General features: G+C 46.4%; 1 long non-coding RNA gene across 1 annotated transcript; it reads right to left on the bottom strand.

The window, feature by feature from the left end:
• Nucleotides 1-5,474: 5,474 nt before the first annotated feature.
• On the bottom strand, nt 5,475-24,343 carry LOC109284665 (uncharacterized). The gene is made up of 4 exons (XR_002092206.2): nt 22,757-24,343; nt 20,446-20,611; nt 8,256-8,344; nt 5,475-6,979 (listed from the first exon to the last, which is right to left on the bottom strand). It is a non-coding gene; the product is annotated as an uncharacterized LOC109284665 (long non-coding RNA).
• Nucleotides 24,344-24,375: the final 32 nt, after the last annotated feature.

The following is a 24,375-nucleotide window of genomic DNA, read 5'->3' as shown; positions in this document are numbered from 1 at the left end:
AGAGTATGGGGGACAAGTGTGACCCATGGGTGGAGTGTGGAGGCTGGCATGACCCACAAGGGGTTGGTGGGGCAGGCACAACCCACAGGTTTTGCTGGAATCTGGGAGTGTCTGGCAGGGTCCACAAGGAAGATTGGGAGCAGGGAACTACTTTTAGCCCCTGACACAAGCGCCCCCCCCACACTGGGAATTACTTGTGTGGCTCCGGCAGTGGCGAATGCTGATAAAAGCAGCTGCACCCAGAGTGGCTTGTGGGATGGGCATTGAGAAAACTAGCTGGGCTGGAGGGATAAAAAATAGTGCAGTGCCAGGGAGGAGGTGGGGAGGTGAAAAGAGCAGCCCCAGAGCTGGGGCCATTGGATGGGTTTTCCATCCACTGGTTCCATGCACTGGTTTGACCTAAATCATATTAGTCTGATACTACATAGATCCAGATTTATCTTAAACCAGGTTCTGCAATTTTTAGACCGGTTTGTATGCAGTGGCAATATGTAAGGGGTGCACGGGGGTGCATGTGCACCCCCTGAGAGCACTGGTGCACCTCCTGACCAGCCGTGCTCCCTGCTTAGGCAATGGGGAGGAGGCAGGCAGAAGCACCAGTGGCCCCCCCCCCAAGTGCTGGCTGGGGAGTGAGAGTGCCAGATGTAGCACCATGGCCACTTCCAGGAGCAGTGTGGCTGCTTCCTGGTCAGTGATTTTTGCCGAGAGGGATTTCCGCCCCGCCCTTCCCGGTCAGTGACTGATCACTGGGGAGTCATGTGCCCCCCCAACTAAGGTCGCACCAGTCTCCCATGTTTGTGTGTATGGAACTTCTGTGCAGTTACAGGTTTAAACTGACTGCTGGTCACAGAGACCGGGTCTGTAAGTGTAAGGTCGGCACCAGGACAAGCTAAATTTAAATTGGGCGGCCATTTTGAACCTGATTTAACCTCTCAAATGTCTGTGCTTAGCCCAGGGGAGTAACCCAATAGTTAAGGCTCCTCATTTCTGTGGCTTGTATCTTGCCAGCCCTTTATACCCACAGATATGTAGTGCAAAGTAGGTGTGAAACTACCAAAACAGAACTCTTCCCTCATTCTTGTGGAAGGGTTTGACCCCAATTCACATTAGGTGAATAAGTGCACAAGTCATGAAGTAGCTAAGAACAATGTCCTCAGTTCCAAGAACTTATGAAAGATTTCAGAGCAAAAAAGTGTCCCTAAACTCTTTTTTAACAAGCCAGCTTTTCGTGAAACAATCTTTTGTATTTGTATGTGGTAAAGTCCAAGTTTTTCAGACAGCTGCCAGAACATAAATCTGAGCTAAACTACCCTGGATTAGATAGTGCTGCAGAAAGAGTTTATCACAACGCTGTAAAAACGTTTTATAAACTTCTTAAAGAAACAATATCTGAATTTTTTTTAAGTCAGGGGTAATATGCTACTGCAGGGGTAGGCAATGTTTTTGGTCGAAGTGCCGAAAAAGCACAATGTTTACTTTGTACGGTGCAGGAGTGCCAGCATGCCAGAAAAACAAAACCGGAGCAGGAGGTACATGGTAGGATGCACTGCATATTAATACAGTTAATAATCATAAATGTTGCTTTTTGTACAGTAAATACCAGGTTTTCTAAAATTCTAAACCTGGTGACAATAAAACTTCATATACTACATTTGTTCTTGTGTATTCTTTTTTGTTAAGCATGTTGTGATGAGAGAGAGAAAAAAGAGAAAAAGGAGAAAAAAAGAAAGAGAGATAAAAGAGAGAGGGAAAGAGAAAGAAAAAAGAGAGAGAAAAGAAAGGAAAAAGAAAAAAGAGAAAAACAAGAAACAAAAAAGAGGGGAGAGAGAAAAAAGAAGAGAGAAAAAGAGAGAGAAAGAGAAGAGAAAAAAGAGGAGAAAAGAGAAAAAGATAAATGGAGAGCAAAAAAAAAGAGAAAAGAGAAGAAAAAGAAAAGAAAAAAGAAAAAGAGAGAAAAAGAGGAGAGAGACAAAGAAAGAGAAAAAACAGAAAAGAGAAAAAAAGGAAAAAAAGAGAAAGAGAAAAAGAAAAAGAAAGAGGATGTGTCCCTCGCCACCAGTATCTCCCACCACCACTGGCTGCGGCTCGGGCCCACTGGTCCAGGGCAGCGTATGGCAGAGGGAGGCAGCAATACCCCAGCAGGAGCCACCAGGGCTGGGGTGCTCAAGCCTCCCCAACGGTCCCAGAGTGAGAGAAGCCCGAGCCCAGGGCTGGAAGTAGGGTGCTAACCCTCCCAGGTTGGCCTGGAGTCTAGTGGAACCAGCATCGATTTCCCATTGACTATTGAAAGCAATCCGGGAGACTGATAGTGTGAATGGGCTGAACAGTACAAATAGTGACTAGAGGTACACTGATACATCAGTCCAGTCCTATATTGGCTCCACACCAACATAAGGAAAATTAACAGTATTGGCAACTGGCTTTTTTTTTGGCTGATGTGGCCAATAATGTTGCTGATAAATGACCCGTACATGTGTACAGCTGCAGCACAGCAAGCAGGTGTACAGGAGTGCAGTTTGGCAGCGTGGAGATTAGCTAGGCCCAGCCGGTAAGTCTGTTATAAGGGAAGGGGCGTGGGAGGGTGCAGATTGAGGCCCCAGTGGTGAGGGACAGAGTGGGGATGGGGCTGGGGCAGTGGCAGGCACTGCACACCTGGGGCAGGGCACGGGATGGAGCTGTGGGAAGGGGGTGGTGACTCCCACTGCTGCATGCACTTTGGGAGGGCATGGGGGGTGGGTGCCCCCAGGTCTGTGCACAGGGCGAGGGTGGGCTGCTGCTGCAGGCTGGGGTCGGAGGCAGCACTGGGCTCTTCCTGGCTGGGGGGGATGAGCCAGGGCTGCACTCAGGGCAGGCAGTGGAGGCACTGGGAGAGGAGCTATGGCAAATTTTGGGGTGGATGCAGCCCCGCCTCATAGCCCAGCTCCCAGTGCTGCCACTGCCTGCCCTGAGCACAACCTGGCCCAGTCCCACACTGGGAAGAGCTTGGCACAGCACCGGCCCCAGCCTGCAGCAGCAGCTTACCCTTGCTCCACATGCAGATCCGGGGCATGTGTGCCCCATGCCCCCCGGGGTATGCATAGAGGCAGTAGCTACCCCCCCCACGCCTCCCAGATGAGCCACTTATGGCTGCATCCTGTACCCCACCCCACCCCAGCTGGGCAGCACCTGCCCCTGCTCCTGGCCCAGCCCCAGTCCCTCCCTCACCGTGGAGGCCTCGATCTGCCCCCCCTCCACATCCCTTCCCTCCCCCCTCACCCCTTCCTTCCCAAAAGACTTACCAGCCAGACATTGCTCTCCAAGCTGCCTGGCTGCATATCGGCAATTGGATCGGTACTGGCCGATACAGCTCATTAAAAATTGGCCATCGGTATCAGCACAAAAAAATCTCTACTGGTGCGCCCCTATTAAAGACATTACGTCATGTTGGGAAAAAAATCTCCTGGAATAGCTGTGGTCAGAGTTGGCAACCCTAGCTGGGAGTGAAGGCCTGACTCTGGCTCTGGCAGATGGCCACCCTGTCCCACCTGAGCAGGGGCAGAACCTGGGCATCCAGTGCTGGGGCCGGGTGCTCAGGGCAGAGTTCGAGCAGTGCAGGGAGAAGAAGGTGTGGGAGGAGGTGCCACAGGCAGGCCCATGCAGATCCACAGGGATGGGATGCAGCTGCCCTGCCCGCGAGGGGACACTGCCTGACTGGAGCAAGATGCCACGTCAGGGGACTCCCAGATCTTGGCTCAGCCTCCCTGCATGCTGGGCACAGAGCTAGTGTGGCAGGGCCGCCCCCAGTGCAAGGGCTGGGTTGCAGAAGCCTCCTGGGCCCTAGGAACAGCTGCTGCCTGTGGTGCTCGGGACAAAGCCAGCTGGGACCCTGCAGTGCATCAGCCCTGCATGGCACCTGCTCCAGCCTGGGCCCTGTCCCCGAGCCCTGTGTCCTGCCCTGGTCAGCCAGTGTCTCTTTACAGACAGGATGGCTGCACCCCATCCCTGCAGAGCTACTCATGCTAGGCCAGGCCCCACCCCACCTCAGGTGCTGCTGGGTGCCTCTGCCTGCCTACCCACCACAGCCTGAGTCCATGGAGCCCCAGGGCAGCCCTGGTTCCTATCTGGCCCCCACCTTCCCAAGGGGTTAGCGAGTCTGGCCTGCCCACAGCACCTGTCCCCATGCCTGCTTCTCTCTATGCTAAACAGACCATGCCCCAAGCACCCAGCCCCAGCACTCATCACCCCAGTTCTGCCCATTCCCAGGTGGGACAGGGCATCCATCTCCCCAAGCCCTGGGCTTACTCACCCACTGGAAGCCTCCAGCACAGTGGCCCTGTGCAGTACCTGCCTGGAACCTAGCCCAGCCCACCCACACCTCCCCTCCAGGGGCTGGGCCAGACTGAAGGGTGCAGCCCGGGGACAGGGGGTAGCGTCAGCAGAATGCAGACAGTGTCCCTGCCTGTGTTCTCCTGACTGCCCCTGGTACCTGCCGTGGCACTGGGACTTGTGGCTACTCTGGAGAGCCCAGAACAGCCACTTAAATTTTTTTTTTAAATGCCAGGGAAAATGTCTCCGCATACTAATAATTGGCATGCATGCCAGGGGTTGCCTATCCCTGTGCTATTGCTTTGTGGGCCAGGACAACCTGACAACCACAGAAACAGAAGACAGGGGAGGAGGGACATCTGCCATCACCATGAACAACACGTGCCCCCAGCAGCTGTGGGGGCATGGCTGCACTGGCGGCGGCGGGAGCACAGTGGTGGTAAGCGTGGAGCACCAACCATGGGGCGGTGACCACCCACAGGCACTGCCCCTGGCCATCACCTAACCAGCACCGTCACCCAATCCCAGATCCCCTGCCTCTGCCTATGGACCCTTACTACCACCATTACACCCACCATGGCCCCACAGATCCAGCCTGGAAGGAAACCCATGGTTTAGAACTGGTCCAGCATCTGAGGTGAGTTTGACACCCCTGTCTTACATGTTCTTTGTTTCTTAGAGGCAATTAAAATAGTTTCCCCTTTCAGGAACCAAAGTTGAAGTCTTTAACAGAATGAAGGCCCCTGCCTGTGCTTAAACCAGTGACTCTCAATCAAGGTACTGTGGGATCCTTTTAAGTGTGCCATGCAGTATCAGTACTGTTAGTATGCAAACCTGAGTTCTTTGCAACAGAAGACTTGCTCTATTATTTTTCTGTAGTCAAATCAGCACTGACATTTTCCAAGGATGCCCCAAGTCTGAATGGGTTGAGAAGTACTGGGCCAAACTCTTCCTGCTTCAGTATTTATTTTTCTCAGGACATGTCACTTTCTACGACAGACAGTTCCACCCTACTCCTGGGCTCTGCTCTAGCCTGTCTGAGTGGCTTCTCAGTCTCTATGCTTTCAACTTCTATCACTCTGCCCTTCAAAAGCCAACAGCATACACTTTCTAGAAATTACTGTTTCCTTCTCATCCTGGTGTGGGGTGGGCCTAATTTATATAACACCTCCCCCCCCCCCCCCCAGCAGCTTTTCCAGGATGAACGGTTAATTGGAGTTAACTAACATAGCCCCTAGAGTTCCCATTTACTAGGACAGCCCACTACCCACTACAGGTCATTGATTTCTGTCACAAGCAAGTCGCACAGAGTGTCTATACACGAACAGCGAGGCTGCTCTGAGGTGCTGTGATTACAGTGTGTTGGAGCAGACTTGATTAAAGTCTGCTGGAGCATGGCAATTACCGTTCTTCAGCAGCTTCCAGTGTCTTGTGTATCAGCATCCCCATGCTTAAAAATGGCTGCAAGGGGCACTTTATCTAAAGCTTGCTTGATGAGCTTTAGTTAAAGCACCCCTGCCACCATCTTTAAGCATAGGGATGCTGACACATGAGATGCTTCAAGCACTTAATTACAGCAGCTCTCGAAGCTGCTCCAATTAAAGCCGCCCCCCCCGGAGAATGTGTATAAACTCCCATACTTCGCAGTTTCCATAGGCCAAGCTCACTTCATGAACTAGGGGCTCCTGTCTCTGCACACTTCCCTTACCAGGTCAATCTTCCTATTGGGAGCTCTGTGTGTCATGCCTTGCCCTTCCCCCTATACCTTGGTCCTACCATGCTAGAGGCTGCATGCCACTCTTCATTTTTCTCCATTATTATTTGTCTTAGAGATAAGTAATGAAGGGAGTCCACACACTTATCAGGAGAAAAGACTGAGATGAGACAGGGATCAGCAGTGGCAGCAGTGGCCCCTCACGATCACGGCAGCAGCATTGATCCCTCATGGTCAAGGATGATCACTCCTACAGGTCAGGTAAACTGCTGTAAATGAGTCTGCTGATAGCTAAGAAAGCCAATCCTAGAGCCACAGACTCTCTGGCAAAACATTTCAGGTGGTGGCTAAAGGGAGGGTCAGACCACAGATTTCTCAGTCATGTTTCCTTTCCTTACATTTCTGTTGTTTTCTTGCCTCCAGGGTGAGACAGTTTTCCTCAAAGTTAGATGTACCTTCCCTCACAACTTGTCACCATGTAGCCCTGTCCCAGGCTAGTTTTTCCCAATTTCTGGTGTCAGTGCAACACTTCTTAAAGTTCACCTTGAGGGTGTCCTTGAAGCATTTCCTCTGGCCCCTGCGTGTCCTTTGTCTTTGGCTGAGTTGGAAGTTGTTCTGGAGACTACATCAGGCATTCACACAGTGCCCTGTCCACAGCAGCTGATGTTGAATAATCAGTGTTTCCATATTGGTGGTGTATTGTTATGTGGGAAGGTGTTAATGGGTGCCATCAACAAGCTGTTTGATCTACAGACAACTGCAGAGGTGCCTGAATTTGCAGCTGTGCTAAAGAGATGGCAAATGCTCCATGTGTTCTGTGTTTTCTTTCCCCTTTTCAGTTTTCTGATCCTGCATATCTGATTTGGTGACCCCTTCCCAAATCAAGAGGGTTCTGGTCACTGGTGTCTGAAACATTTTCTTCATTTTAAAGTTGATCTCATATAGCATTCAGAAGCCATCCTGTTACAGACAGATAGACATCAAGTTGAATGCATGCCCTCACATCAGCCAGACACATTGGAAAAATTACAGTTTAGCTTTGTAACATTAAGCCTGAACTGGAAGAATGAGAACATGCTCAAGTAGTGTGAAATTATTCATTCAAATGCCAGGTGAACACCAGAACCTACTCATGATGAAATCCCATGAGACCTACAAACTTTGCTGCTCAAAGGGAACGTTTTTATGCTGGGGGATGTGATTTTTTTAGCTCCTCCTTCAGTTGAAAACTTGTAGGACTTCTCTGAAAAGGGAGACTTAAAAATGGCATGGCTTGGTTTTGTGTTTATTGCCCCTCAGTGACTCTAGATTTTTTAGGTAAAACTGTTTTTTTCTAATCTGCAGCCTATAAACTCCCCCTGGGATCTGATAAACAAATTGGGTGGGGCTTGTGCATTACCTGAAGTAAGATTGTTTCTGCAAGCCACCTGCACAGCTGTAACTGAACAGAATCTGGTTCTGCACTAGAAGCCAGAACCTAGCTTGCTCAGTCATAGCTATGCTGTGTTAACAGGAATAATACATAGCAAAACACTTATTTTGTTCCTAAGGTCAGCAGATTTGACTCAGAATTCACATATAGAATTGCTCTATTACAGTGGTGCTCAACCTCTGGCCCACAGGCTAAATCTGGCCCATGGAGCCATGTCATCTGGCCTGAAGGCTTCCACACAGGTCTGCAAGTTTGGTGGTGGGGGAGTGGTGGCAATTAACACTACCACTACTCCCCTGCCACTAAATTTCCAAAGCTGACAGACAGATAACATGGCCTCACGTGCCAGAACAGCACGCTCAAGGTTGGGCCAGTGGGGCCAACTTGTTGTGCCTGATCCAGGGCTGGGGCCTGAATTCAGCACATGCAGGGCCGGGGCCAAGTATGGATTCTAGTGCACATAGGGCCGAGGCCCAATTTCAGTACATGCAGGGCCAGGGCCCGATCTGGCCCACGAGGCTGGGGCTATGTGCTGGATTGCACATGCACACTGAGACTGTGTTAGAACAGGATCATGGCCCAATTCAGTGCACTGGATCTAGCTCATGGGCTCGCCCTGCAGTACCCATCCAGACTACAGCCCAGAAAGGCTGGGTGCTATAGGGGATGGCACAATTAAAAAAATCTCTTAATTTGTGCCAGTTTTCTCTTCATTTTCTCTGTAACATTTCAACAGTGAGGTGCAATGGCCAAGCTACAGTGCAATGCAAAGGGTTGATAACATACACACTGACATACTCTTACCTATCTGGGCACATCCATTATCATGCAACTCTGGCTTCATCCTACCTCTTTTGCTTTGAGACATGCAGGGTAGTCCAAGCCACTATTTCCTACACAAGAGAGAAAATATCCTTGGGTTACAAAACCCAGGTAGTAGGTCAGAACCAACCAAGAAAAAAGGAACTTGTACAGTCAACAGGGGTAAAAGCAACCCTTTGGGAATGGGCAAGTGAAGGTGAATATTTTAGTGAGTTACAACCGGAAAAATCAGAGAGAGACAGAAAAGAAAGGAAATGGCCTGGGGCAAGTAATCCAAGAGATGCTCACAGTTGGATTGACACAGATACACCTCTTAGGACTTGTCTACACTACAAAGTCTACACTACCAAACTGCCAGTAAGCTTATCCCAAACAGAGACTGAGGAGAACAAGGAAACTGCTCTGGTTTTACATTTGATTTTCTTAGTTTTTCATGTTTGAAATATAAACATGATGGAAGCACATGCAGTAACAGTACATTGTGTCTTTCACTCTAAGGTCCCAATACACTTCACTAATAAGCAACCTAAGGAAAAGAGAATTTCAGAGAGGCTAATTTTAAAAAGTGACCAAGAATGGGCTTGGGGGCACAAATTTAATTGATATCCCATACCATTCTAGGAACTTTAGAGATTTTCAGAGGAATGAGAGACAGGTAGATGCACTGAAAAATAAAAGCTTAGACTTGGAAGTCAATAGGAGCTAGGGGCCTAACTACCTTTTCTCTCTTCCACAATCTTCCCTAAAGTAACTTTGGGTCTGAACTTATGAACAATTTTCTCTGGGTTAAAAGGGATCGGCACATTATCACACATCAGGAACCCTGGTCACTACTCTTACCTCACGTAAGTGCAAGCTGAACTGTTTTAGCTTAGTCCTCAGTTAAAGGGAGAAACTTACTGCAGTTTATCTTCCACTTATCACAGAGTTAAGAGCATTTCCGGGACAGTGACTGCAGAGCTACTGATGTGCAGTGAAGCCCCATCTGTTTTTATCCCATGGTAAACTGTTCATATATCCATACTAAGAACAAAGCCATCATACTACAGTTTAAATACTGTGGAAAGCAACACAAAAAACCAAGAAAATTACCAAGTCTCTGAGCTGCAAAACAAGGGATGAAGGAAACAGAAACACTTCCAGTCCTAAGGTTGCAGCTACCTCAGGAAGGAAAATGCAGAAGTACATGTGGTTGTTGAAGATGTGGAGACTTCTGGTGAAGAAGAGGATATCAGCAGTGTGACTTGGCAAAGCCAAGGACCCTCAATGCACATTCACTGTAGAATGTGGCTGCCAGGCATCTAGCAGTAGTATCTGTAACTGTGATGTTGCAAATTGGTGACACTTAAACGATCCGAAGCAAAGTTTTTCAGATCATCATACATGCACAAATACACACGCTGGTTCACAATAACAGTGCTTTCCCTAGTAAGACCTCCTTTTAACCAAAGACTGCGTGTAACACAATGCTTTGCAGAAAATTTTAACCTGTTCCCTGCCTGAAATCCATACACCACATTCCATATTTCCATGTAATAACTAATTATATACTAGAGATCAGCAGCTAATTCTTTACAATAAAAAGCTATTACAAACTCCAAAGTACTTTTAGCCCATTGACCCCCATGCACTGGTGGTTTGCCAGCTTAATTTATGTCTCAGTTAAATCTTAATGCCAGGCAGGCAGGCAAACTTGCATGCACAAGAGATAGGCTTGCTCCTCAAACTCAGCAAAATTCTACAATTCCCAGAGACTGCACTCCTGTCAAATTACTGCCTGGATTCATGCCCTCACTGCTAACCCCATCCTTAACTTAACAGGGCACTGCCCCAGGTCTTCAGAAAGAACCAACCACCAGGTTTCTTCTGTTGAGCTCCTGTTACATAAAGTGAGAAAAATAAGGCTGGTGTTTCTAGGAAACAAAGAACAGACTCAAGCTCCTGAAGAAGTCCTGTGATTATATGTCTTCTTTCTGCAATGTAATGATAGTGGCTCTGCTCTGTGTCATGCAGTTAAAATATCTTGTAACAGATTCAGAAGGATGGACAGCCCTCTTGAGGTATTTCAAAGAAAATGGAGACATAAGCCATTAAAAACAAGGTGTCACCCTTGGCAAGACTAAAAAATGAAACCTAAAATTTATCCCAATTTCTTTTAAACTTATTTTCTAATTTCCTTCCTTAAATTGCCATGGGGTTACTCTGTGTGTGTGTCTTTTCCTCTTTCTCTCTCTCATAGTCAGATGCAGAGTTGCAAAGTGAATGTAAAATACTTCCATTATGATTGTATGCCCCTTTGCCCAAATATAAATGATGTACAGTGTGGTGTTGCAGAGCTCTGTGTCATTTTCTTGCTCCAAATGTGAGCTGAGCTCACCAAAGCTCAGGATGGGATGGTTAAAATGACTTTATGCCACCCTTTCACATGCTGGATTATGGAGTTAGCCAGAGACTTTTCAAGTTGTATAACTTAGAATAATTTTGGGACTACTCCATCTTTTGGCTTCCTGACATGCCTATAGTACAGTTCACTCTCATGTTGGCCCTTCCTCCTTTCTCCACGCTTTGATATGTCTCTATGCTAGAGGCTATGAGCAGCAAGTAGCAGTGCAGAGTTGTCTCCACAGCCTTACACCACAAAGAGAAATGTTGTTATACCAAGGGTTTCCTTGGGAGCTGTTTCTACCCTTCCCTCCCCTTTTCAGTGCCTGCAGGTAAATGGTAAATCATACAAAACTGGGTCCTGGGTCTCTTTTAACTCGTTTTTCTTAGTGTTTGAAACCCCTGTTGATTCCCTCAAGTTTTTTTGTGATATCCCAACCTTCCTCAGGGATATCACAAACCAAAACCAGTTCCATTACGATTGCTAAAGAAGCAGAAGGAGCATATGATAGTGAAGGTGCTCATACAGGATAAAATTGTTTCGAGCCAGGAACTCCTGGAGGAATCTAGGAAAAAAAAACACTTGGACACAAACAGACTGCCTTAAATATCTGTCTAATAGTCATACTCTGCACAGGAAGTGTCACCTAACATTCTCAAAATGCTTTAGAAAAGAGAATGGAGTACTATTATTCCCATTGTATTTATAGGGATACTAGGACAAAGTGCTTATATGACTTGCGCAAGGTCACATGCAATTTATCAACAGAGTCAAGAATAGAATCAAGCCTGTTGATCCTTATTCCCCTTATTATGTATGTTATTTTCACTTAAGTCCTACACTTTATACACCCTTGAATGCAGGGTAGGTGAAAGGTAATCTAAAACAGTGTCAGAAATAAGTTAATTCTACAACATAATGACAAGATACTCCATGTAGAACTGCAATGAAGGACACCACAAAGCCAGATGTTTTCTGTGTAGTTTTAAACCCTTCTTTCCCTTGACTGTGCTTGGCTAGCCAGCCAGGAGAACTCCCATTCCATATTACATCCTCAATGACAGCTGTGGCTGGTAGGATAACAAAGGCAGTGACATAACTCCATGAGGAAAGTCCTTTCAGCTCTCATTTCCATCAGCTCATAAAAGGAACTTCCAGTGCCCACATGCTGGGCTCTGCTAAGGCTGCTCCAGCCTGCAGCTCTTCATTTGCAAGAGAAATGACCCATTCATTTCTCTCTGACCTCTTCAGACACTTCAGATTGTTGACCTCATCTGCTGATGGCTCCCATCACTACTGCTGGCTATGACTGCTTCCTCAAACAGGTGCTCTGAGGCAAAACAACAGCCCAGCTCTTCCAGTCAGCCTTTGCTAATGCAATTTCATCTCTACTCTACAAGGGCTTTGCTGGGGCTGCTACATGAATATTCTGGGAGGGGTTAATTTTCAGCCCTCAAAATGTTAATTTTTCATTCAGAAAGGCAGAGGAAAAAGTGGCTATACTGAGAAATAACCATCAGATGGCAGAAGTCAAAATATGTTTGGGATTTTTTGAGCTGCACAACAGTGTGAATGTCTCTCTTGCAACTGCTGAAAACTCTGTTCTGCAGCTGCACCCCAAATCAATAAGCAGCTGAGAAAGTGTGCCATGTGGTTGAGGCATAGGACTAGGGGGCAGGAGAGCTATTCTATTCCAAGGCTCTATTTCTGGCTCCACATGGGTTTTCTGCCTTGGTCCCTTGCCTGTGAAATGAAGATGAGCATGATACGTGGAGGGGAGTGATGAGACTTACTTCATTAATGCTTCTAACAAACTTTAAGACTCTCCAAGGAAAAGTGATGCAGAAAGGTAATATTTTACTACTGACTGGCTTCATTTTTAGAGATACCAGCAAAGGGATTTACAAGGTGCAAGGAGAGCCTACTGACTTTATAGGGAATTGTGCAAGTACAACTGCTGAGATGATCTAGCCTCTGGATTTTCTTACAAGAAAGCTGACCTCCAGGATTCATTACAGTTACTGACCCAGTGGTGACATAATAAATCTGTTTTCTGGGGAAAATAGCTGATTTTAACAACTTTTCAAAGTGAAGGGCACCTCTGTCCTACTCTTACAAACAGACCTTTTTAATTCAATAGGATAATCATATAAAAAAAGTTTAAGGACCAAACCCCCAAAATCCGGTAAAACCTTTTATCATTTGTTCCAATAATGTGAACTTTGTGGTCCAATAAAAGTTTTTGCTTTAATACATATTACTTCTTTCATATCCCTGAACTATCACAAGTAAAACGGTGACACTCTGCCAACATGGAAGACATCAAAATTCACTGTTTTAAAAGGAAAATTCAAACCAAGAAAACAGAAAACCAAACTAATTATGACATCTACTTCCTAATCTTATGCAGGAAACAGAACATCATCGTAAGAAGGCTTTCCATCTTCAACCCTCTAACCGCACGGGCAACTCAAAACCCCCTATACAACTCGGAGGGGATACTTCGGAATCCAACTATGTAAGCTGGTCCAATAAGAGATAGTATTTCACCTCACTAACGTTGCTTCTCTCAGTAATGGTAAAGTCAGTTCTTTCTAGTGAGCGGGGTGAGGGACTAGATAGTGGAACTAAGGTTCCATTCTGTGGTCTGACTTGTTCTGTTACTTTGAAATTGTTATGTAGCCCCTCTGTGCCCTCATTCTCCTTCTGCAAAATAGACAGGATAAATTGAGCACATCCAAAGCATTCTGATAATTACACTTTAACATTTGCAAAGTGCTTTGAATCTTCTGGTGAAAGGACACAGATATGTACAGTCAATCCAGCAAGTGTATGGGACCCAAGTTCACCTGACTTTTAAACCAAAGCCAGTATAAAAATCAGTAAATCAGACTATCTCAGCTGACCTATCCTGTGGTCCCCAAAAGAGCACATGCTCTTCTTGGGAGAATGAGTGTGACCTGGGAGGAACCCAGTCCAGCAGCTTATTGCTTGTTCAACTCTAGTTGGTTTGCCATACATGCAACACCTTTCCAGGAGGAGGAAGAGGTAGCCTCCGCAGAAACAGCCTGCAGAGGTTCTGATACAAGACAGACTTGGGTGTCTCAAGCTGCTTTTCCTCGCAGAGAACAACCCTATTAGTTTGAGAAAGCCTCCTGCCTGCTTTCTCTCAGAGTAATTAAGAGTGAAATCCTCCTCTCAGTGACCCCAGTGCTCCCAGCCCAAGCTGATTTACACATGAAAGGAACCCTATGAGGGGCTTTCTCCCTTTCACATTCACAAGAGGCAGAACCTATAAATAAAACCTTTCTGAAAACAAGAGCTTTTAAAAAAGTCTGTGTATGTGTGTAAATGCCTATGTGTGAGAAAGGGGGTGACTGCATGTATGCATGAGAATGTGTGTGTTTGTGTATGTAAAGAGCCAGTGCCCATGCAGGCAAAGCATGTATTCATGTGTTGGTGTCTGGCTAGTGTGTGTGGAAAACAGAGGACATGGATATGAGTGTGAACATATGAAAGAGTTTGGGATTGGGAGCATAAGTGAGAGAGCACAAATAGGTTACATTCTGGTCCTTGCATACATCCGTAGAAGTGCAGAAAAAATTATCTAAACTCAATGGAGTTTATACTGATATAAACCTAAACCAGAATCTAGGCCCAAATATATATGCATGGGAGAAAATATATGGGCAACATACTCACTTATACCTATGCAGAGTAGTGGTAAACATCAGCATAACAAAACGGTAAAGTTTTGCAGTGGAAGTGGAGAATGAGGCTTGATGATGCATCCACCTATGAGAGTGAGTAAACCTATGTGCCTAAATCATTTCTAAGAAGTAAAGGCTCCTCCCGAGGTCCTGGAGAGAGAATAGGGCTGATTTTTACAGATCTAGCCTTGCTTGAAAGCAATGTTTGCAGTTTGTTGATTTAAAAAAGTGCAGAAAATAAATGATAAGGCAGTTGCCAATTTAGGAAGGGAAAAGGAGGGCCAGAAAAACAGACAGAAAAGAGTGTCTGTGGCTGCCTGCATTGAATCTTGTTTGTGAAAATGCCTAGATTTGAACTGGCTTGTTTACTTTTCATTCCATCCAGGAAGAGCACACACCAACTGCTGAAACTTCCTTAGCCTGACGAAGGGTTTTTGAACCTGAAAGCTTGCTTAATAACTATTCTCCAACCATTTGGGTTGGTCTAATAAAAGATATCAAATTTACCCAAGGAACCTTGTCTGCCTAGATTTGAACTGGCACGCTCCATCCCCCAACCCCCTCTCTGTCTGTGCAATGAGGATATTTCCCTTTTTGTGAGGCCTAAGAAGGACCCAACAGTTTCCAGGAAACTGGCAACTAGTGTGACCTGGTCTTAATACAAAACAGGTGACACAGACTCTGAGCCAAGGCAGGGCAGACTGTAGGGTTTCATAAAGCAGGTACTGGGTTGTACCTCTTCACCCCTGATAAGAGGGCTTTTTAACAGTTGGTTACAATGTGATAATTTGAGAACTAGGGAATTGTTTTCCTTCATTACCCCCGAACAGATGAATCATTAGCTCATTGAGGCTATGTCTACAAAGTAGCGTATGAATGCTGGCAAGCAGTGTATGCCAGCACTTCCACTATTACTAGCACCAGTTGAATTGCACCAGTGCATGGTAGGAAATTTTCAAGTGCAGCCCAGTCTATACAAGGTGCAAGAGGACTGGAGAGTGGGCAGGGGCAGTGAGGAGTGCTGATTTAATAACCTGATATATCACTTGGATGCTCTAACCCTGCAGATTCTCATGTAAGAATTTACAAAAACACAGGCTGATTACATGTGGGGATGAGTACAAACCCGTCCATCTGTGCAGAAAGCACAAAATGTTTCTTCTGCCAGTTCAAAAATCCCCTCCTAGCTACTTGCACTGGACAGGAGTGTGTGACCAGGGACACAGAGTTCCCCTCCTCCTGAGTTTGCAGCTAAACCCCTCCCCCAGTTCCCAGGGTCTTCAAATGAAGATTTGCATAGTACTTCTAGATCATTCCTGAGAGAAGGGACAATGGCTTTCTGCACGCCCCCTTTTTCCCTGCCTCCTTAACATCTAAAGCAGACAATGCCCTGGTGAAAAGGGGCACAAAGGATTTGGAGATGGTATTGATTTCTGAACAGTCTGTTTTCCAGGCTTCAGGGAGAAGATGAAGAGTCCCTCTGAAACTCTGTGAAGTGAGGCACAGGCATAATCACTGTCTCTGCACTTGTAAGGGATAACAACTCCCATATATGACACTGGAAATACTGCTGCTTAGAGGTCTGTTCAGGCCCTCCCAGACTTGAAATGCACAAAGCTGAGACTGCACTTTGAAAATCCCACAATACCATTTATGAATGTGCTTAAGAGTTTCCAAACCCCATGTAAATGGAGAGCTTTACTTCCCACTGAATGCCCAGTTTGCCATCCTGTGGAACATTGAAGTATTGCACTCTGATACATGACTTGGACAGTGTTCATTTGAAGATTGTAAGTGTTTATTTGAGGTTTAATATGTTCTCGCATCACAACAGGTAAGCATTACATAAAGTGGGTATTATTCCCACTTTAACAAAAGGAAAAATAAGCCAATGAAAGGTCAAAGCCCACATTTTCAAAAGTGCCCTTTGATTCTGAATTACTCAAGCTTTGAATAGCTACACTGAGATACTGAAGGCCAGATTATCAAGAGCTCAAGGCCAGTTTCAAGTTTTCAATAACCACAACTGAAGCCAGATTTTCAAAGTACTCGGCAACCAGCACGTCCCATTGCAACACACAGAGCCATAATTTAAAACTTTGGCATTCACCGCGCTCTTTAAAAAACTGGCCTCATTTATTAGTATTGAGACCTTTCAAAACACTGGCTTTAGTAGATTTCCGAAGGTGATATACTTACATGAGATCTCTTGTCATCTTATACTCTGCCCTGTATCTTTATCAGAAAGTTAGGCTCTCTTGCTGAGTTGTCAGGTAGTCACAATGTTGATAATGTTTGTAAGTCCCTGCACAGTTACAGTGCCTTTTATCCAAATGCATCTTCAAAATTCTATTCAAAAGCTAGGACGGGGATGATGCTCAAGGGCAACCAGCATGGTTTCATTAGGGGCAGGTCATGTCAGACCAAGCTGATTGCCTTTTACGATCAGATCACAAAAGCATTGGATGCAGGTGTCGCCGTGGCTGTAGTCTTTCTGGACTTCAGCAAGGCCTTTGACACTGCCGACCACTCCATCCTCATTAAAAAACTAGGCGACTGTGGCATCGATGCCTACACAGTCAGATGGATTGCAAATTGGCTGAAGGGTTGTACTCAGAGGGTGGTGGTGGACGGGTCATATTTGACCTGGAGGGAAGTGGGCAGCGGAGTCCCCCAGGGCTCGGTCCTTGGCCCACACTGTTCAATTTCTGTATCAGAAATTTGCTGATGATACCAAAATTTGGGGTGAGGTGGGCATGCTAGTAGGGAGGGAAAGACTGCAGAAAGACCTGGATAGGTTGCAGGGGTGGGCTAACAAAAACAGGATGCGTTTCAATACTGATACTACTACTTGGGCAGTAGTAACCAGCAGCACACTTATAAGATGGGAAACTCCCTTCTTGAGATCACGGAGGTAGAAAGGGATCTTGGAGTCATTATTGACTCCAAGATGAACATGGGCTGACAATGCGAGGTCACGGTCCCAGGGCTAACCAGACCTTATCATGCATCCACAGGTGCATCTCAAGTAGGGCCAAGGAGGTGATCCTCCCCCTCTACGTGACACTGGTCAGGCCACAGCTGGAGTACTGTATCCAGTTCTGGGCACCCCACTTCAAGAGGGATGTGGACAACATTGAGAGGGTCCAGAGGAGGGCCACCCGCATGATCCGGGGATAACAGGGCAGACCCTACAATGAGAGGCTACGGGACCTGAACCTGTTCAGCCTTCACAAGAGAAGGCTGAGGGGGGACCTGGTGACCATCTATAAACTCACAAGGGGGGGCCAGAAGGGTTTGGGGGAGACCTTGTTTCCCCTAGCGCCCCCCGGGATAACAAGGAATAATGGCCACAAGTTGTTGGAGAGTAGGTTTAAATTAGACATCCATAAGAACTACTTCACAGTTAGGGCAGCTAGGATCTGAAACCAACTTCCAAGGGAAGTGGTGCTGGCTCCTACCCTGGGGGTCTTTAAGAAGAGGCTCGATGCCTACCTGGCTGGGGTCATTTGAGCCCAGTTTCCCTCCTGCCCAGGCAGGGGGTCGGACTTGAAGATCTACAAGGTCCCTTCCGACCCTACTTCTATGATTCTATGATGGGTCCAGATCCTTTTGTCCCTTACAAGAGGTTTTACACTGATTGGTCTCCAGTGACTTGAGTGGAGGATGTGCTCCTGAGTTACAGAAGTATAGAAAAGCGAACCAGATTCTTAGATTCGTAGTCTCCCAGCACCCCTAACAAATGTGAGTAAGTGTTATCATCCCAGTTGTACCAAGAGAAGTCCCAATTAACCTCTGCATTACTCCAGTTTTAAAACTGTGATTCAGTGTCAGTGGAGTCAGATTCAAGGAAATGAAGCCATAGTGGCCAAAATCTTAGTTGTTCTACAGCACTTTTGCACCAGTGAATTTCATCCAGGGGATATCTCCTAACATAAGGTGTGTATCCATGCCAGGCAAAGAGCTGTCTGCACTGCAAAAACACCCTCCATGTGAGGCACACACTGATACTGGTCAGAAGAGGATGGTGTCTTAGTACTGTACAGACAGCAGTAGGTGTTTGTAATATTCTGACACACTGCACCCTTACAAAAGTCCACAGAGGCCATTATGATATACAATGTTGCCTAGCATCAAGGCCACAAATATGACTTAGTTTCAGGGCTGAGCCAAGCTCCAGCAGTGGACAGAGATGCCAACAATCTTGATCAGAGGTTACACGGTAAGTGGCAGGGCCAGGAATGGAGGCCAAGCACTTGAGGCTGGCTAACTATTAAGCTAAAACAACTTCCACCCTTCCACTTTGACTGATCTGCCCAGCCCCTTCTCTAGGTCTCCCCTTGAAACTGCCCCACTGTACCTTGCATTTAACATTTACCGGATAAAATGGAGACAGAACTGAGAAAGCGCCTGCCCCAACAGGAGGAAAGATCTAGACTAGAACTCAGAGCCCTCTCCCTTTCAGGGATGCATCCAAATCAGTAAGTCCAAACCCTCTGGTTCACACTTTTCCTTTTGGCCTCATATAGCTGCTTCTCTAGGCTTTCCATCAGGCCAGCTTCAAGAGTATGGCTGGAATTAGGCCTGGGCAACACCTAAGCTACCCCATGGCAAACTGATTAGGCTACCTTACTAAAAAGCAAGTATATGTTAAATTCAATCCTCACTGGGTGAGGGCAGGCAAAAAACATGCATTCTTTGCTCCTTGGGCAAGTGTATTAATTACTGTATTAAGACTACTGGGCTAAAAGGTGGGAGGGTTCTTCTCTAGCTTCTGATACCTGCTAATCATGGTTCTTCTGTGACTAAAACTGTGGGATTTACCTGGCCTTATATGCAGTTAACAAGTTTATCCAGGCAAAGGTAAATTGCCAACAGTGTGTAAGTACCAACAATACCTGTATATATGCCATTTAGGTGTGTAAAGAGAAACAGAATGTTGCCCTTAGTCTGTTAAGATTACTAATGATGCCAGGCATTAACAGGTCAAAGAACAGTGTCGTTTTTGTGATATGGGCACCTGTACCATAAATTGTGAATTGAAACCTGACCAACATTTCACGTAGGCCACCCTACAAGTGTCAAATAATCATTGGTGGTTATATGTGAACTATTACATTCTATTAACAAAGTGCCAAGCTCCTTTGTTGCCAATTGCTTCTGTGCATCAACAAAAGCATTAGAAAAAATTTTATCACATTAAAAAAACCTAAACTAATAAACTAAAAAGAAACACAGTGGGTGCATCTACACAAGATAACAGAAGCACAGTAGAATTAATCTACTGCGTATTAGCATCACCTAAAAACGTGTGCCAGTGCCATGAACGATGCATGCCCCTGGAGGCTGGGGTGGCAGCAGTGGGGGCAGAGAGCAGGGAGCTCCTGCAGGCGACAACAGGGGTGTGACAAGCAGCAACCACCCAGAAGCGCTGCCGGCAGTGCTTCTTTCAGGGGGTGCACCGCCAATCTCAGGGGGTGCACATGCACCCACATGCACTCCCTACACGTCATCAATGGCTAGTGCTACTGCACAGTAGCGCTGATTACAGTGCACTAACTTAGTACCTGTTGTTACAGGTACTAAACTTAATGCGCAGTAATTACAGCGCATTAATGAACGTATAGACATGCCCAGTGTGTTGCAAGAGGGACATGGAAAAGCAGCATCTGCCTCTTAGGCCTAGTTTTTGTGATAAATCATCTAAGAAATAGAAAAGCATCTGTCTCTTTTTAAAAGAGGAGGCATGACCTCAATCTTAGATGTCACTCTAATCAGTATCAAAACACACTGCTGAAATATGAGCACGTTTATATATGATTGTATTTGTGATGAAATTATTCAGGATTCTACCAAGAACATAAAGGTACTCCAACTTTGGCTTGTATGAGCAGTGACATACTGCAGGTCTCTGGCACCCGGGGGGCCAATGCTTGCATTTGTGCTCCCCCCGCTCATCCTTCTTGTAGCAATACTTAAAGTCACCTTGCACGATAAGAACTCTGAAGCACCCAGCCGGCATCCCTCCCCCACCCCCCATCAACCTGGCACTGTGTATAGCTACTGTAAATATTCCCACCTTCTGCTTCTTTTGTGGTCCTGATGGAGCAGCTTGTTAGAGATGCTAAGCCTTCTTTTCTGTTTACTCTGCTCGTAAGTTTGCTCTTGACTGGCTGTGTTTGGAACCAGGGCATGGTTGAAAATGGCTGATGTCTGTTACTTGCTTATTTTTTTTCTTCTCTTTGCTGTAAATAGGAAATATATTTATTTATATGAAACCTGTTATGCAAGTGGCATTGTATTTTGTTTTACAGTACAGCACCTAATTTTGCTTTTCTCATTTAAATAATACCACAGAATAAGTCATTTCTATTTATAGGGAAAACTGTACATTAAATTCTCTTCCTAGGATCTGATTCTGCAAGTCTATCAAATGCTGAACTCCAAATAGCATATACACAGAACCTGAAAACTACACCCCAATTCATCCAAAAACTTAAGTGCATCATCCCCATTCAGCAAAACATTTATGCACATGTTCAAGTGCTTTGCTGAATAGTGGTGAAAGGACACCATCCACCTTCGTTCCACAGATACCTCCAACTTTTGTCTCAGAACATCTGAAAAGTAAGCACCTGGCCCTAGAAAGATGATTCAAAGCAGCAGGGTTAGGTTGCTTAGGGAATCAGCAGGAAGTTAGGCACTTCCAAAGGGCAACACAAAGGACACACATGTTAAGACTAGAGAATATAAGTCAATGATTCTCAGCCATTATAGACTCAAGGCACCTCCCAGAGAATGCCCACTCTTAGCTTTCACTCACTTTTTGACTACAGAAAAATAATAGAGCAATTCCACTGTCTCACTGTTAGAATACAGAGGCAGTAAAACAGACTGCCTAGGGAAGTTGTGGACTCTCCATCACTGCAGGTGTTCAAAAAGAGGTTGGCCAGCCACTGGTTAGGAATGATTTGGGTGTAGCTGTGCCTATGTTCTACTTACGGGTATTTCTCATGCTTCTGGGCTTTGATGGTTGCTCCAGCCCCCTTTTCTGCCATGTATGTCAGGGTGTTTTTAAGCCTTCCTCAGAGCCATTGGGTGTTAGCTCCAAGCCAAGGCTAGGGACTTTGCTGGAGTTCACATGAAGACAGGAGACCAGACAAACAGCATCCAAAAGAGGAAGATTGTGACAGACATTTGGGATGGGATAAGGAATTGAAGCAGCTGGTCTTGGCAGAGGGAATGCGCACCAGGGAGCATAGGAGCAACAGGAACACAGGCTGATCCTTAACAAAATGAAAAAAACCCAACCTTTTTTCTGTTTGGGAGGTGGGGGGCTTCCTAGTCACATAAGCCCAGTCCTGGAGCCAGAAGGGGCAGTCAGGCCCTGTGGGCTGCAGGGAGAGGAGCTTACTGCAGGAAGCAGAGCCCAAGGGAACAGAGGCTACCCATAAGGGTGAGAATAGGCCTAGCCCTGGGAGTTAGTTTATGGGAGGTGAGCTTAGTGAAGGCAGTATGTGCATGTTTTAGTTGTGTTAATACATGTCTGTGTTTGCTGTACCACTGGTGGACTGGGGGTGGCTGTAAGAGGTGAAAAGGAAGCCACAGGGCTGTTGCAGGGGCACCCAACATCGCCCTGGGGCCAGCATGCCAGGGGGCACTGGACAGAGCGAGAGCAGCCTTGGCCCTGCTCAGGGACACCAGGGGGGCTGAGACTAGGTGTTAAGACAGGGCCAAGGGGTCCGGAGACTAGATACCCAGCAAGGGCTGAGGCTGAGAAATCTGGGCCCAAAGCAGTGGGTCAAGGTTGGATGCCTGCAGCCAGAGAAAATAGGGACTAAAGCCAAAAGGTCTGTGGCCTCTTCACAAGGAACAGACTATAGACAAAGTAACATCTGCAAGGCATGGCTGTGCCTATAGGGGTGGAAGGAAGCTACACATTTGGCCCTTATGCAGGCAAGGTGAGCACAGAAAGAGCAAGAGTGCACCCTGTGCCCACCACACTCCAAAGCTAGCCTCCCATCATTACTTTTTAATACCAAGATGAAGCAGGTAATGAAGCAAGATGAGATCCTGGCAAGCTGGAGTGGGAACTGCGCAGGATCAGGGCAGCCACTAGGGAGCACTACAGTGGACCTCAGGCACCATCCTGTCACACACCTTTTACTTGCACTGGATCAAGGGCAGGCCCCTATCATTTCAGGTGATTACGCTACAACACAACAGGGACTGAATCACACTACAACATGCTTGGTCTTGCCTATGTAGAAATGATCAAACCATGGTACATGAAATTGAAATGAAGTGTAGGTCTTATAACACAACCAGAGCACAAGAGTATAATAATGTAATTCCAATTCAGGAAATTTCACTATACAGATGAGGTGTACCTTCTACAGCTCCTTGCACAGACACTTTCTTCAGTGGACAGCAGCATTGCTTTGTTCCCTCTCTGGAACTGAACGTGTCTTCCCAGGAAATTCTGGTTCCTTCTCCACAATGCACAGTTCAAATCTTGCAGCTGTCCTTAACTTGCACTCCCCAGTCTCTCTATTCTCCCTGTTGTCTTCTGTCTCTCTCCTTGGCACAGGGGCCTCTTGGTGTACTGAAGAAGTGATGAGTCTTAAAAATTTACACTCTCTTTTTACATGGCTTCTCGTAAAGATCACATGAGCAATAGTTAGATTCCAATAAAAAGTTGGTAAAAAAGAGAACCCAACACCTGTGCTCGCAAAGCACATTACACTTTTTAGGGGCCAAGTTCACTGAAGATGAATTCACTTAAATGAAAACTGACTTTGTGCAAAACGCGGAGAAGAAAGATTTTTTTTTCTAAATTTAATTCTAAAAACCAGCCAGCAAGATAAAAAGCTATACAGCATCAAAATCTCCCTACAGTAATTTGGTCTCATCATTTCTCTATTCCAGAATCATTTGCACTTTTAGTCAAACTACTCCACAATGCTGAGCTACATGCTTTTTAAAAAATGTGCTGAGGGAGCTTAAGTAGACATTTGCACCCTATTGTTCAGATTCTGCTCTTATTCACAGCAGTGTAACCTGAACTGACTCTGCTGACTTCAGTGATGCTTCTTAGGATCTGCCCTTCTGTAGCAAAAAAATCATGATTTAGCCCTGCATCTATATACATAACATTTTCAAGTCATGAAACAGATATCAGAATGTGCAACTCACACAGTCTACATGAAAAAAACATGGACTCTCCAGTCATCTACGTGATACATTAATGACTGAAATGCTGCAGGTACAGGCACTTGACATGTTTCAATTGCTATGAGCTAAATATTTTAAAATAGTCAGTAGAAAATGTCACAAAAGCCACCACTCGGTTCCAAGTCCCGTGGCTCTCTGAGGACAAGTGCGCCTCTCCCTCTTCACAGTAGGAGCAGCAGAAGATGGATTTTCAAGATCTTTTCACCACTTTGTACTATCAGAAACATCTCGCCATGCAGAAGCACATCCCTAGGGACGGTAGGCTTGTTTCAGGCACAGGAGCCTGCTGCTCTGATGGTCACAGACAGAGAGAGAATCCTTCACAGGCCAGGGCAGCCCTGAAGGCAAATCCCAGTGCAGGGCAGCACTGGGCAGACTCGCACTGCACAAGCGTCACAATCTGCGTTGCCAGAAAGAAAGACAGTCAAGACCACCAGGGCTGATCCCGGCTCTCCCCAAGGCCGGTGCCCCACCGAGCAGGCAAGGGTTTACCCACCCCACCTTTCCCTCCCCGACTGCGCATGCGCAACGTGTGGAAGGCCCGCGGGCTGGAGGTAATTCCTCCGGGAGGGAGGGGAGGGGAGGGGCGGGACAAGAAAGAGTCGGGAGTCGCTCGACGCCCAAAATGGCGGCGGATTCCCCATCAGGCAAGCCGCAAGGGGAGCCACGTGACTAAAGAACGTCAGCGCATTGGCGCCTACGCAGTACAGCGAGCGCGGCCCGACGGTTCAAGGTCAATCACAGGGCGGAACCCGTTCGGCTGAGAGCGCATGCG

Source organism: Alligator mississippiensis, chromosome 10, assembly GCF_030867095.1.
Source record: "Alligator mississippiensis isolate rAllMis1 chromosome 10, rAllMis1, whole genome shotgun sequence".
In the NCBI taxonomy this organism is placed as follows: domain Eukaryota; kingdom Metazoa; phylum Chordata; order Crocodylia; family Alligatoridae; genus Alligator; species Alligator mississippiensis.
The sequence above is the reverse complement of the archived record's forward strand: the minus strand, read 5'-3'. Positions and strand labels throughout refer to the sequence as shown.